The 14,936-nt window shown below is 47.2% G+C and overlaps 7 non-coding genes across 7 annotated transcripts; all 7 read right to left on the bottom strand.

The window, feature by feature from the left end:
• Positions 1-203: 203 nt before the first annotated feature.
• TRNAD-GUC (transfer RNA aspartic acid (anticodon GUC)) lies at positions 204-275 on the bottom strand. The gene has a single exon. It is a non-coding gene; the product is annotated as a tRNA-Asp (tRNA).
• Positions 276-5,090: 4,815 nt separating this feature from the next.
• Positions 5,091-5,162, bottom strand: TRNAD-GUC (transfer RNA aspartic acid (anticodon GUC)). Its single transcript has one exon. It is a non-coding gene; the product is annotated as a tRNA-Asp (tRNA).
• A 1,845-nt stretch (positions 5,163-7,007) lies between these two features.
• On the bottom strand, positions 7,008-7,079 carry TRNAD-GUC (transfer RNA aspartic acid (anticodon GUC)). Its single transcript has one exon. It is a non-coding gene; the product is annotated as a tRNA-Asp (tRNA).
• A 1,413-nt stretch (positions 7,080-8,492) lies between these two features.
• On the bottom strand, positions 8,493-8,564 carry TRNAD-GUC (transfer RNA aspartic acid (anticodon GUC)). Its single transcript has one exon. It is a non-coding gene; the product is annotated as a tRNA-Asp (tRNA).
• A 1,422-nt stretch (positions 8,565-9,986) lies between these two features.
• TRNAD-GUC (transfer RNA aspartic acid (anticodon GUC)) lies at positions 9,987-10,058 on the bottom strand. The gene has a single exon. It is a non-coding gene; the product is annotated as a tRNA-Asp (tRNA).
• A 1,413-nt stretch (positions 10,059-11,471) lies between these two features.
• Positions 11,472-11,543, bottom strand: TRNAD-GUC (transfer RNA aspartic acid (anticodon GUC)). The gene has a single exon. It is a non-coding gene; the product is annotated as a tRNA-Asp (tRNA).
• Positions 11,544-13,388: 1,845 nt separating this feature from the next.
• Positions 13,389-13,460, bottom strand: TRNAD-GUC (transfer RNA aspartic acid (anticodon GUC)). The gene has a single exon. It is a non-coding gene; the product is annotated as a tRNA-Asp (tRNA).
• Between the last annotated feature and the right edge of the window lie 1,476 nt (positions 13,461-14,936).

Raw genomic sequence — 14,936 nt, 5'->3', positions numbered from 1 at the left:
GAGTTTTTCAGCTTAAACCTTCAGGAAACTGAGGTAGGATAAGTGTGGGTTCTCTCTGTGCAACGACTTAATGGCTTCTTTTTTTGTAGATCTCTTTTTAAAATTCCATCTTTATTTCCATGGAGACTCTGGAGACTCTGGAGACTTAAGACTTTGGATTCCTTTTTCCTGAGTTTTCTTTGGTGCACAAAGAAAACAATTGCCTCCCCGTCGGGGAATCGAACCCCGGTCTCCCGCGTGACAGGCGGGGATACTCACCACTATACTAACGAGGAATGGGTATGGTGCTTGCCATCACGGTAACCTGCTTAAATGAAGACAGCAGCAATTTCCACCCACCAGATCTAGGCAGTAGGGAGAAAAAGGAGTTTGAGACTTGTACGGTCAAAAAAGAGGAGACGGACTGGCCCGTACAGGGATCGAACCCGCGACCTTGGCGTTATTAGCACCACGCTCTAACCAGCTGAGCTAACCGGCCATGTTGCGCATGTCAGCAGCCCCGGCCGACACCAGTGGGGATCTCACATGTGTCCCAGTCCTTAGAATAGGTACTGATAGCAGTGTGGAGAAAGGGAAGGGTGTCTCTTTCTCTGTCCTTGTCAGAGGCGACATCACGAGTGCTAGGGCTGACTGTGAACTGGGAACTGTATTCGAAACTTTATTCCACAAGAGAAGGAATCAGAAAGTATAGGAAATAACACGGCACCTGGAAGAGTTTGCAATCTAAAAGCCATAGGCCTTAGGCATGGGCTACACGGGGCCTTGTTGTAGCGCCAGTGATTGAGGGAAAGCTGCAGTCCGCATTTCAGCTGCAACTAACTCATGACTTTGGGCAAACGGGTCCCAGGTGACGAAATCAGTCGTTGACCGTCTACTTTACAAGTTATTGACTCTGGTATATGCTGTGCTGCAAACTAATGTCAGGAATCCATTGGATAAGGCTCTGGCCGTGGGCATCTCCCGTACGGACGTTTGTTTCCCCTGGCCAATCTCAGCGGGCTCCTTTCGGCATGTGGTTTCGGCCTATTCGCTCCATGGATTGGGGATATCTACAGAGTTTTTCAGCTTAAACATTAAGGAAACTGAGGTAGGATAAGTGTGGGTTCTCTCGGTGCAACAACTTAATGGCTTCTTTTTTTGTAGATCTCTTTTTAAATTTCCATCTTTATTTCCATGGAGTCTCTGGAGACTTAAGACTTTGGTTTCTTTCTACCTTTAAGGTTCCTTACGCTCCCTCTAGGATTTTACCTCCTTTTTCCTTAGTTTTCTAACTCATGACTTTGGGAAAAAGGGTCCCAGGTGACAAAATCAGTCGCTGAACGTCTACGTTATGCTCTGCTGCAAACTAATGTTAGGAATCCATTAAATAAAGCTCTGTCCGTGGGAATCTCCCGTACGGACGTTTGTTTCCCCTGGCCAATCTCAGCGGGCTCCTTTCGGCATGTGGTTTCGGCCTATTCGCTCCATGGATTGGGGATATCTACAGAGTTTTTCAGCTTAAACCTTCAGGAAACTGAGGTAGGATAAGTGTGGGTTCTCTCTGTGCAACGACTTAATGGCTTCTTTTTTTGTAGATCTCTTTTTAAAATTCCATCTTTATTTCCATGGAGACTCTGGAGACTCTGGAGACTTAAGACTTTGGATTCCTTTTTCCTGAGTTTTCTTTGGTGCACAAAGAAAACAATTGCCTCCCCGTCGGGGAATCGAACCCCAGTCTCCCGCATGACAGGCGGGGATACTCACCATTATACTAACGAGGAATGGGTATGGTGCTTGCCATCACGGTAACCTGCTTAAATGAAGACAGCAGCAATTTCCACCCACCAGATCTAGGCAGTAGGGAGAAAAAGGAGTTTGAGACTGGTACGGTCAAGAAAGAGGAGACGGACTGGCCTGTACGGGGATCGAACCCGCGACCTTGGCGCTAATAAGCACCACGCTCTAACCAGCTGAGCTAACCGGCCATGTTGCGCATGTTGGCTGCCCCGGCCGACACCAGTGGGGATCTCACATGTGTCCCAGTCCTTAGAATAGGTACTGATAGCAGTGTGGAGAAAGGGAAGGGTGTCTCTTTCTCTGTCCTTGTCAGAGGCGACATCACGAGTGCTAGGGCTGACTGTGAACTGGGAACTGTATTCGAAACTTTATTCCACAAGAGAAGGAATCAGAAAGTATAGGAAATAACACGGCACCTGGAAGAGTTTGCAATCTAAAAGCCATAGGCCTTAGGCATGGGCTACACGGGGCCTTGTTGTAGCGCCAGTGATTGAGGGAAAGCTGCAGTCCGCTTTTCAGCTGCAACTAACTCATGACTTTGGGCAAACGGGTCCCAGGTGACGAAATCAGTCGCTGACCGTCTACTTTACAAGTTATTGACTCTGGTATATGCTGTGCTGCAAACTAATGTCAGGAATCCATTGGATAAGGCTCTGGCCGTGGGCATCTCCCGTACGGACGTTTGTTTCCCCTGGCCAATCTCAGCGGGCTCCTTTCGGCATGTGGTTTCGGCCTATTCGCTCCATGGATTGGGGATATCTACAGAGTTTTTCAGCTTAAACCTTCAGGAAACTGAGGTAGGATAAGTGTGGGTTCTCTCGGTGCAACAACTTAATGGCTTCTTTTTTTGTAGATCTCTTTTTAAATTTCCATCTTTATTTCCATGGAGTCTCTGGAGACTTAAGACTTTGGTTTCTTTCTACCTTTAAGGTTCCTTACGCTCCCTCTAGGATTTTACCTCCTTTTTCCTTAGTTTTCTAACTCATGACTTTGGGAAAAAGGGTCCCAGGTGACAAAATCAGTCGCTGAACGTCTACGTTATGCTCTGCTGCAAACTAATGTCAGGAATCCATTAAATAAGGCTCTGTCCGTGGGCATCTCCCGTACGGACGTTTGTTTCCCCTGGCCAATCTCAGCGGGCTCCTTTCGGCATGTGGTTTCGGCCTATTCGCTCCATGGATTGGGGATATCTACAGAGTTTTTCAGCTTAAACCTTCAGGAAACTGAGGTAGGATAAGTGTGGGTTCTCTCTGTGCAACAACTTAATGGCTTCTTTTTTTGTAGATCTCTTTTTAAAATTCCATCTTTATTTCCATGGAGACTCTGGAGACTTAAGACTTTGGTTTCTTTCTACCTTTAAGGTTCCTTACGCTCCCTCTAGGATTTTACCTCCTTTTTCCTTAGTTTTCTAACTCATGACTTTGGGAAAAAGGGTCCCAGGTGACAAAATCAGTCGCTGAACGTCTACGTTATGCTCTGCTGCAAACTAATGTCAGGAATCCATTAAATAAGGCTCTGTCCGTGGGCATCTCCCGTACGGACGTTTGTTTCCCCTGGCCAATCTCAGCGGGCTCCTTTCGGCATGTGGTTTCGGCCTATTCGCTCCATGGATTGGGGATATCTACAGAGTTTATCAGCTTAAACCTTCAGGAAACTGAGGTAGGATAAGTGTGGGTTCTCTCTGTGCAACGACTTAATGGCTTCTTTTTTTGTAGATCTCTTTTTAAAATTCCATCTTTATTTCCATGGAGACTCTGGAGACTCTGGAGACTTAAGACTTTGGATTCCTTTTTCCTGAGTTTTCTTTGGTGCACAAAGAAAACAATTGCCTCCCCGTCGGGGAATCGAACCCCAGTCTCCCGCGTGACAGGCGGGGATACTCACCACTATACTAACGAGGAATGGGTATGGTGTTTGCCATCACGGTAACCTGCTTAAATGAAGACAGCAGCAATTTCCACCCACCAGATCTAGGCAGTAGGGAGAAAAAGGAGTTTGAGACTTGTACGGTCAAAAAAGAGGAGACGGACTGGCCCGTACAGGGATCGAACCCGCGACCTTGGCGTTATTAGCACCACGCTCTAACCAGCTGAGCTAACCGGCCATGTTGCGCATGTCGGCAGCCCCGGCCGACACCAGTGGGGATCTCACATGTGTCCCAGTCCTTAGAATAGGTACTGATAGCAGTGTGGAGAAAGGGAAGGGTGTCTCTTTCTCTGTCCTTGTCAGAGGCGACATCACGAGTGCTAGGGCTGACTGTGAACTGGGAACTGTATTCGAAACTTTATTCCACAAGAGAAGGAATCAGAAAGTATAGGAAATAACACGGCACCTGGAAGAGTTTGCAATCTAAAAGCCATAGGCCTTAGGCATGGGCTACACGGGGCCTTGTTGTAGCGCCAGTGATTGAGGGAAAGCTGCAGTCCGCATTTCAGCTGCAACTAACTCATGACTTTGGGCAAACGGGTCCCAGGTGACGAAATCAGTCGCTGACCGTCTACTTTACAAGTTATTGACTCTGGTATATGCTGTGCTGCAAACTAATGTCAGGAATCCATTGGATAAGGCTCTGGCCGTGGGCATCTCCCGTACGGACGTTTGTTTCCCCTGGCCAATCTCAGCGGGCTCCTTTCGGCATGTGGTTTCGGCCTATTCGCTCCATGGATTGGGGATATCTACAGAGTTTTTCAGCTTAAACCTTAAGGAAACTGAGGTAGGATAAGTGTGGGTTCTCTCGGTGCAACAACTTAATGGCTTCTTTTTTTGTAGATCTCTTTTTAAATTTCCATCTTTATTTCCATGGAGTCTCTGGAGACTTAAGAATTTGGTTTCTTTCTACCTTTAAGGTTCCTTACGCTCCCTCTAGGATTTTACCTCCTTTTTCCTTAGTTTTCTAACTCATGACTTTGGGAAAAAGGGTCCCAGGTGACAAAATCAGTCGCTGAACGTCTACGTTATGCTCTGCTGCAAACTAATGTCAGGAATCCATTAAATAAGGCTCTGTCCGTGGGCATCTCCCGTACGGACGTTTGTTTCCCCTGGCCAATCTCAGCGGGCTCCTTTCGGCATGTGGTTTCGGCCTATTCGCTCCATGGATTGGGGATATCTACAGAGTTTTTCAGCTTAAACCTTCAGGAAACTGAGGTAGGATAAGTGTGGGTTCTCTCTGTGCAACAACTTAATGGCTTCTTTTTTTGTAGATCTCTTTTTAAAATTCCATCTTTATTTCCATGGAGACTCTGGAGACTCTGGAGACTTAAGACTTTGGATTCCTTTTTCCTGAGTTTTCTTTGGTGCACAAAGAAAACAATTGCCTCCCCGTCGGGGAATCGAACCCCGGTCTCCCGCGTGACAGGCGGGGATACTCACCACTATACTAACGAGGAATGGGTATGGTGCTTGCCATCACGGTAACCTGCTTAAATGAAGACAGCAGCAATTTCCACCCACCAGATCTAGGCAGTAGGGAGAAAAAGGAGTTTGAGACTGGTACGGTCAAGAAAGAGGAGACGGACTGGCCTGTACGGGGATCGAACCCGCGACCTTGGCGCTAATAAGCACCACGCTCTAACCAGCTGAGCTAACCGGCCATGTTGCGCATGTTGGCTGCCCCGGCCGACACCAGTGGGGATCTCACATGTGTCCCAGTCCTTAGAATAGGTACTGATAGCAGTGTGGAGAAAGGGAAGGGTGTCTCTTTCTCTGTCCTTGTCAGAGGCGACATCACGAGTGCTAGGGCTGACTGTGAACTGGGAACTGTATTCGAAACTTTATTCCACAAGAGAAGGAATCAGAAAGTATAGGAAATAACACGGCACCTGGAAGAGTTTGCAATCTAAAAGCCATAGGCCTTAGGCATGGGCTACACGGGGCCTTGTTGTAGCGCCAGTGATTGAGGGAAAGCTGCAGTCCGCTTTTCAGCTGCAACTAACTCATGACTTTGGGCAAACGGGTCCCAGGTGACGAAATCAGTCGCTGACCGTCTACTTTACAAGTTATTGACTCTGGTATATGCTGTGCTGCAAACTAATGTCAGGAATCCATTGGATAAGGCTCTGGCCGTGGGCATCTCCCGTACGGACGTTTGTTTCCCCTGGCCAATCTCAGCGGGCTCCTTTCGGCATGTGGTTTCGGCCTATTCGCTCCATGGATTGGGGATATCTACAGAGTTTTTCAGCTTAAACCTTCAGGAAACTGAGGTAGGATAAGTGTGGGTTCTCTCGGTGCAACAACTTAATGGCTTCTTTTTTTGTAGATCTCTTTTTAAATTTCCATCTTTATTTCCATGGAGTCTCTGGAGACTTAAGACTTTGGTTTCTTTCTACCTTTAAGGTTCCTTACGCTCCCTCTAGGATTTTACCTCCTTTTTCCTTAGTTTTCTAACTCATGACTTTGGGAAAAAGGGTCCCAGGTGACAAAATCAGTCGCTGAACGTCTACGTTATGCTCTGCTGCAAACTAATGTCAGGAATCCATTAAATAAGGCTCTGTCCGTGGGCATCTCCCGTACGGACGTTTGTTTCCCCTGGCCAATCTCAGCGGGCTCCTTTCGGCATGTGGTTTCGGCCTATTCGCTCCATGGATTGGGGATATCTACAGAGTTTTTCAGCTTAAACCTTCAGGAAACTGAGGTAGGATAAGTGTGGGTTCTCTCTGTGCAACAACTTAATGGCTTCTTTTTTTGTAGATCTCTTTTTAAAATTCCATCTTTATTTCCATGGAGACTCTGGAGACTTAAGACTTTGGTTTCTTTCTACCTTTAAGGTTCCTTACGCTCCCTCTAGGATTTTACCTCCTTTTTCCTTAGTTTTCTAACTCATGACTTTGGGAAAAAGGGTCCCAGGTGACAAAATCAGTCGCTGAACGTCTACGTTATGCTCTGCTGCAAACTAATGTCAGGAATCCATTAAATAAGGCTCTGTCCGTGGGCATCTCCCGTACGGACGTTTGTTTCCCCTGGCCAATCTCAGCGGGCTCCTTTCGGCATGTGGTTTCGGCCTATTCGCTCCATGGATTGGGGATATCTACAGAGTTTATCAGCTTAAACCTTCAGGAAACTGAGGTAGGATAAGTGTGGGTTCTCTCTGTGCAACGACTTAATGGCTTCTTTTTTTGTAGATCTCTTTTTAAAATTCCATCTTTATTTCCATGGAGACTCTGGAGACTCTGGAGACTTAAGACTTTGGATTCCTTTTTCCTGAGTTTTCTTTGGTGCACAAAGAAAACAATTGCCTCCCCGTCGGGGAATTGAACCCCGGTCTCCCGCGTGACAGGCGGGGATACTCACCACTATACTAACGAGGAATGGGTATGGTGTTTGCCATCACGGTAACCTGCTTAAATGAAGACAGCAGCAATTTCCACCCACCAGATCTAGGCAGTAGGGAGAAAAAGGAGTTTGAGACTTGTACGGTCAAAAAAGAGGAGACGGACTGGCCCGTACAGGGATCGAACCCGCGACCTTGGCGTTATTAGCACCACGCTCTAACCAGCTGAGCTAACCGGCCATGTTGCGCATGTCGGCAGCCCCGGCCGACACCAGTGGGGATCTCACATGTGTCCCAGTCCTTAGAATAGGTACTGATAGCAGTGTGGAGAAAGGGAAGGGTGTCTCTTTCTCTGTCCTTGTCAGAGGCGACATCACGAGTGCTAGGGCTGACTGTGAACTGGGAACTGTATTCGAAACTTTATTCCACAAGAGAAGGAATCAGAAAGTATAGGAAATAACACGGCACCTGGAAGAGTTTGCAATCTAAAAGCCATAGGCCTTAGGCATGGGCTACACGGGGCCTTGTTGTAGCGCCAGTGATTGAGGGAAAGCTGCAGTCCGCATTTCAGCTGCAACTAACTCATGACTTTGGGCAAACGGGTCCCAGGTGACGAAATCAGTCGCTGACCGTCTACTTTACAAGTTATTGACTCTGGTATATGCTGTGCTGCAAACTAATGTCAGGAATCCATTGGATAAGGCTCTGGCCGTGGGCATCTCCCGTACGGACGTTTGTTTCCCCTGGCCAATCTCAGCGGGCTCCTTTCGGCATGTGGTTTCGGCCTATTCGCTCCATGGATTGGGGATATCTACAGAGTTTTTCAGCTTAAACCTTAAGGAAACTGAGGTAGGATAAGTGTGGGTTCTCTCGGTGCAACAACTTAATGGCTTCTTTTTTTGTAGATCTCTTTTTAAATTTCCATCTTTATTTCCATGGAGTCTCTGGAGACTTAAGACTTTGGTTTCTTTCTACCTTTAAGGTTCCTTACGCTCCCTCTAGGATTTTACCTCCTTTTTCCTTAGTTTTCTAACTCATGACTTTGGGAAAACGGGTCCCAGGTGACAAAATCAGTCGCTGAACGTCTACGTTATGCTCTGCTGCAAACTAATGTCAGGAATCCATTAAATAAGGCTCTGTCCGTGGGCATCTCCCGTACGGACGTTTGTTTCCCCTGGCCAATCTCAGCGGGCTCCTTTCGGCATGTGGTTTCGGCCTATTCGCTCCATGGATTGGGGATATCTACAGAGTTTTTCAGCTTAAACCTTCAGGAAACTGAGGTAGGATAAGTGTGGGTTCTCTCTGTGCAACAACTTAATGGCTTCTTTTTTTGTAGATCTCTTTTTAAAATTCCATCTTTATTTCCATGGAGACTCTGGAGACTCTGGAGACTTAAGACTTTGGATTCCTTTTTCCTGAGTTTTCTTTGGTGCACAAAGAAAACAATTGCCTCCCCGTCGGGGAATCGAACCCCGGTCTCCCGCGTGACAGGCGGGGATACTCACCACTATACTAACGAGGAATGGGTATGGTGCTTGCCATCACGGTAACCTGCTTAAATGAAGACAGCAGCAATTTCCACCCACCAGATCTAGGCAGTAGGGAGAAAAAGGAGTTTGAGACTTGTACGGTCAAAAAAGAGGAGACGGACTGGCCCGTACAGGGATCGAACCCGCGACCTTGGCGTTATTAGCACCACGCTCTAACCAGCTGAGCTAACCGGCCATGTTGCGCATGTCAGCAGCCCCGGCCGACACCAGTGGGGATCTCACATGTGTCCCAGTCCTTAGAATAGGTACTGATAGCAGTGTGGAGAAAGGGAAGGGTGTCTCTTTCTCTGTCCTTGTCAGAGGCGACATCACGAGTGCTAGGGCTGACTGTGAACTGGGAACTGTATTCGAAACTTTATTCCACAAGAGAAGGAATCAGAAAGTATAGGAAATAACACGGCACCTGGAAGAGTTTGCAATCTAAAAGCCATAGGCCTTAGGCATGGGCTACACGGGGCCTTGTTGTAGCGCCAGTGATTGAGGGAAAGCTGCAGTCCGCATTTCAGCTGCAACTAACTCATGACTTTGGGCAAACGGGTCCCAGGTGACGAAATCAGTCGTTGACCGTCTACTTTACAAGTTATTGACTCTGGTATATGCTGTGCTGCAAACTAATGTCAGGAATCCATTGGATAAGGCTCTGGCCGTGGGCATCTCCCGTACGGACGTTTGTTTCCCCTGGCCAATCTCAGCGGGCTCCTTTCGGCATGTGGTTTCGGCCTATTCGCTCCATGGATTGGGGATATCTACAGAGTTTTTCAGCTTAAACATTAAGGAAACTGAGGTAGGATAAGTGTGGGTTCTCTCGGTGCAACAACTTAATGGCTTCTTTTTTTGTAGATCTCTTTTTAAATTTCCATCTTTATTTCCATGGAGTCTCTGGAGACTTAAGACTTTGGTTTCTTTCTACCTTTAAGGTTCCTTACGCTCCCTCTAGGATTTTACCTCCTTTTTCCTTAGTTTTCTAACTCATGACTTTGGGAAAAAGGGTCCCAGGTGACAAAATCAGTCGCTGAACGTCTACGTTATGCTCTGCTGCAAACTAATGTTAGGAATCCATTAAATAAAGCTCTGTCCGTGGGAATCTCCCGTACGGACGTTTGTTTCCCCTGGCCAATCTCAGCTGGCTCCTTTCGGCATGTGGTTTCGGCCTATTCGCTCCATGGATTGGGGATATCTACAGAGTTTTTCAGCTTAAACCTTCAGGAAACTGAGGTAGGATAAGTGTGGGTTCTCTCTGTGCAACGACTTAATGGCTTCTTTTTTTGTAGATCTCTTTTTAAAATTCCATCTTTATTTCCATGGAGACTCTGGAGACTCTGGAGACTCTGGAGACTTAAGACTTTGGATTCCTTTTTCCTGAGTTTTCTTTGGTGCACAAAGAAAACAATTGCCTCCCCGTCGGGGAATCGAACCCCGGTCTCCCGCGTGACAGGCGGGGATACTCACCACTATACTAACGAGGAATGGGTATGGTGCTTGCCATCACGGTAACCTGCTTAAATGAAGACAGCAGCAATTTCCACCCACCAGATCTAGGCAGTAGGGAGAAAAAGGAGTTTGAGACTTGTACGGTCAAAAAAGAGGAGACGGACTGGCCCGTACAGGGATCGAACCCGCGACCTTGGCGTTATTAGCACCACGCTCTAACCAGCTGAGCTAACCGGCCATGTTGCGCATGTCGGCAGCCCCGGCCGACACCAGTGGGGATCTCACATGTGTCCCAGTCCTTAGAATAGGTACTGATAGCAGTGTGGAGAAAGGGAAGGGTGTCTCTTTCTCTGTCCTTGTCAGAGGCGACATCACGAGTGCTAGGGCTGACTGTGAACTGGGAACTGTATTCGAAACTTTATTCCACAAGAGAAGGAATCAGAAAGTATAGGAAATAACACGGCACCTGGAAGAGTTTGCAATCTAAAAGCCATAGGCCTTAGGCATGGGCTACACGGGGCCTTGTTGTAGCGCCAGTGATTGAGGGAAAGCTGCAGTCCGCATTTCAGCTGCAACTAACTCATGACTTTGGGCAAACGGGTCCCAGGTGACGAAATCAGTCGCTGACCGTCTACTTTACAAGTTATTGACTCTGGTATATGCTGTGCTGCAAACTAATGTCAGGAATCCATTGGATAAGGCTCTGGCCGTGGGCATCTCCCGTACGGACGTTTGTTTCCCCTGGCCAATCTCAGCGGGCTCCTTTCGGCATGTGGTTTCGGCCTATTCGCTCCATGGATTGGGGATATCTACAGAGTTTTTCAGCTTAAACCTTAAGGAAACTGAGGTAGGATAAGTGTGGGTTCCCTCGGTGCAACAACTTAATGGCTTCTTTTTTTGTAGATCTCTTTTTAAATTTCCATCTTTATTTCCATGGAGTCTCTGGAGACTTAAGACTTTGGTTTCTTTCTACCTTTAAGGTTCCTTACGCTCCCTCTAGGATTTTACCTCCTTTTTCCTTAGTTTTCTAACTCATGACTTTGGGAAAAAGGGTCCCAGGTGACAAAATCAGTCGCTGAACGTCTACGTTATGCTCTGCTGCAAACTAATGTCAGGAATCCATTAAATAAGGCTCTGTCCGTGGGCATCTCCCGTACGGACGTTTGTTTCCCCTGGCCAATCTCAGCGGGCTCCTTTCGTCATGTGGTTTCGGCCTATTCGCTCCATGGATTGGGGATATCTACAGAGTTTTTCAGCTTAAACCTTCAGGAAACTGAGGTAGGATAAGTGTGGGTTCTCTCTGTGCAACGACTTAATGGCTTCTTTTTTTGTAGATCTCTTTTTAAAATTCCATCTTTATTTCCATGGAGACTCTGGAGACTCTGGAGACTTAAGACTTTGGATTCCTTTTTCCTGAGTTTTCTTTGGTGCACAAAGAAAACAATTGCCTCCCCGTCGGGGAATCGAACCCCGATCTCCCGCGTGACAGGCGGGGATACTCACCACTATACTAACGAGGAATGGGTATGGTGCTTGCCATCACGGTAACCTGCTTAAATGAAGACAGCAGCAATTTCCACCCACCAGATCTAGGCAGTAGGGAGAAAAAGGAGTTTGAGACTGGTACGGTCAAGAAAGAGGAGACGGACTGGCCTGTACGGGGATCGAACCCGCGACCTTGGCGCTAATAAGCACCACGCTCTAACCAGCTGAGCTAACCGGCCATGTTGCGCATGTTGGCTGCCCCGGCCGACACCAGTGGGGATCTCACATGTGTCCCAGTCCTTAGAATAGGTACTGATAGCAGTGTGGAGAAAGGGAAGGGTGTCTCTTTCTCTGTCCTTGTCAGAGGCGACATCACGAGTGCTAGGGCTGACTGTGAACTGGGAACTGTATTCGAAACTTTATTCCACAAGAGAAGGAATCAGAAAGTATAGGAAATAACACGGCACCTGGAAGAGTTTGCAATCTAAAAGCCATAGGCCTTAGGCATGGGCTACACGGGGCCTTGTTGTAGCGCCAGTGATTGAGGGAAAGCTGCAGTCCGCTTTTCAGCTGCAACTAACTCATGACTTTGGGCAAACGGGTCCCAGGTGACGAAATCAGTCGCTGACCGTCTACTTTACAAGTTATTGACTCTGGTATATGCTGTGCTGCAAACTAATGTCAGGAATCCATTGGATAAGGCTCTGGCCGTGGGCATCTCCCGTACGGACGTTTGTTTCCCCTGGCCAATCTCAGCGGGCTCCTTTCGGCATGTGGTTTCGGCCTATTCGCTCCATGGATTGGGGATATCTACAGAGTTTTTCAGCTTAAACCTTCAGGAAACTGAGGTAGGATAAGTGTGGGTTCTCTCGGTGCAACAACTTAATGGCTTCTTTTTTTGTAGATCTCTTTTTAAATTTCCATCTTTATTTCCATGGAGTCTCTGGAGACTTAAGACTTTGGTTTCTTTCTACCTTTAAGGTTCCTTACGCTCCCTCTAGGATTTTACCTCCTTTTTCCTTAGTTTTCTAACTCATGACTTTGGGAAAAAGGGTCCCAGGTGACAAAATCAGTCGCTGAACGTCTACGTTATGCTCTGCTGCAAACTAATGTCAGGAATCCATTAAATAAGGCTCTGTCCGTGGGCATCTCCCGTACGGACGTTTGTTTCCCCTGGCCAATCTCAGCGGGCTCCTTTCGGCATGTGGTTTCGGCCTATTCGCTCCATGGATTGGGGATATCTACAGAGTTTTTCAGCTTAAACCTTCAGGAAACTGAGGTAGGATAAGTGTGGGTTCTCTCTGTGCAACAACTTAATGGCTTCTTTTTTTGTAGATCTCTTTTTAAAATTCCATCTTTATTTCCATGGAGACTCTGGAGACTTAAGACTTTGGTTTCTTTCTACCTTTAAGGTTCCTTACGCTCCCTCTAGGATTTTACCTCCTTTTTCCTTAGTTTTCTAACTCATGACTTTGGGAAAAAGGGTCCCAGGTGACAAAATCAGTCGCTGAACGTCTACGTTATGCTCTGCTGCAAACTAATGTCAGGAATCCATTAAATAAGGCTCTGTCCGTGGGCATCTCCCGTACGGACGTTTGTTTCCCCTGGCCAATCTCAGCGGGCTCCTTTCGGCATGTGGTTTCGGCCTATTCGCTCCATGGATTGGGGATATCTACAGAGTTTATCAGCTTAAACCTTCAGGAAACTGAGGTAGGATAAGTGTGGGTTCTCTCTGTGCAACGACTTAATGGCTTCTTTTTTTGTAGATCTCTTTTTAAAATTCCATCTTTATTTCCATGGAGACTCTGGAGACTCTGGAGACTTAAGACTTTGGATTCCTTTTTCCTGAGTTTTCTTTGGTGCACAAAGAAAACAATTGCCTCCCCGTCGGGGAATTGAACCCCGGTCTCCCGCGTGACAGGCGGGGATACTCACCACTATACTAACGAGGAATGGGTATGGTGTTTGCCATCACGGTAACCTGCTTAAATGAAGACAGCAGCAATTTCCACCCACCAGATCTAGGCAGTAGGGAGAAAAAGGAGTTTGAGACTTGTACGGTCAAAAAAGAGGAGACGGACTGGCCCGTACAGGGATCGAACCCGCGACCTTGGCGTTATTAGCACCACGCTCTAACCAGCTGAGCTAACCGGCCATGTTGCGCATGTCGGCAGCCCCGGCCGACACCAGTGGGGATCTCACATGTGTCCCAGTCCTTAGAATAGGTACTGATAGCAGTGTGGAGAAAGGGAAGGGTGTCTCTTTCTCTGTCCTTGTCAGAGGCGACATCACGAGTGCTAGGGCTGACTGTGAACTGGGAACTGTATTCGAAACTTTATTCCACAAGAGAAGGAATCAGAAAGTATAGGAAATAACACGGCACCTGGAAGAGTTTGCAATCTAAAAGCCATAGGCCTTAGGCATGGGCTACACGGGGCCTTGTTGTAGCGCCAGTGATTGAGGGAAAGCTGCAGTCCGCATTTCAGCTGCAACTAACTCATGACTTTGGGCAAACGGGTCCCAGGTGACGAAATCAGTCGCTGACCGTCTACTTTACAAGTTATTGACTCTGGTATATGCTGTGCTGCAAACTAATGTCAGGAATCCATTGGATAAGGCTCTGGCCGTGGGCATCTCCCGTACGGACGTTTGTTTCCCCTGGCCAATCTCAGCGGGCTCCTTTCGGCATGTGGTTTCGGCCTATTCGCTCCATGGATTGGGGATATCTACAGAGTTTTTCAGCTTAAACCTTAAGGAAACTGAGGTAGGATAAGTGTGGGTTCTCTCGGTGCAACAACTTAATGGCTTCTTTTTTTGTAGATCTCTTTTTAAATTTCCATCTTTATTTCCATGGAGTCTCTGGAGACTTAAGACTTTGGTTTCTTTCTACCTTTAAGGTTCCTTACGCTCCCTCTAGGATTTTACCTCCTTTTTCCTTAGTTTTCTAACTCATGACTTTGGGAAAAAGGGTCCCAGGTGACAAAATCAGTCGCTGAACGTCTACGTTATGCTCTGCTGCAAACTAATGTCAGGAATCCATTAAATAAGGCTCTGTCCGTGGGCATCTCCCGTACGGACGTTTGTTTCCCCTGGCCAATCTCAGCGGGCTCCTTTCGGCATGTGGTTTCGGCCTATTCGCTCCATGGATTGGGGATATCTACAGAGTTTTTCAGCTTAAACCTTCAGGAAACTGAGGTAGGATAAGTGTGGGTTCTCTCTGTGCAACAACTTAATGGCTTCTTTTTTTGTAGATCTCTTTTTAAAATTCCATCTTTATTTCCATGGAGACTCTGGAGACTCTGGAGACTTAAGACTTTGGATTCCTTTTTCCTGAGTTTTCTTTGGTGCACAAAGAAAACAATTGCCTCCCCGTCGGGGAATCGAACCCCAGTCTCCCGCATGACAGGCGGGGATACTCACCATTATAC

Source organism: Hyla sarda, chromosome 4 (assembly GCF_029499605.1).
Source record: "Hyla sarda isolate aHylSar1 chromosome 4, aHylSar1.hap1, whole genome shotgun sequence".
Lineage (NCBI taxonomy): Eukaryota > Metazoa > Chordata > Amphibia > Anura > Hylidae > Hyla > Hyla sarda.
The sequence above is the reverse complement of the archived record's forward strand: the minus strand, read 5'-3'. Positions and strand labels throughout refer to the sequence as shown.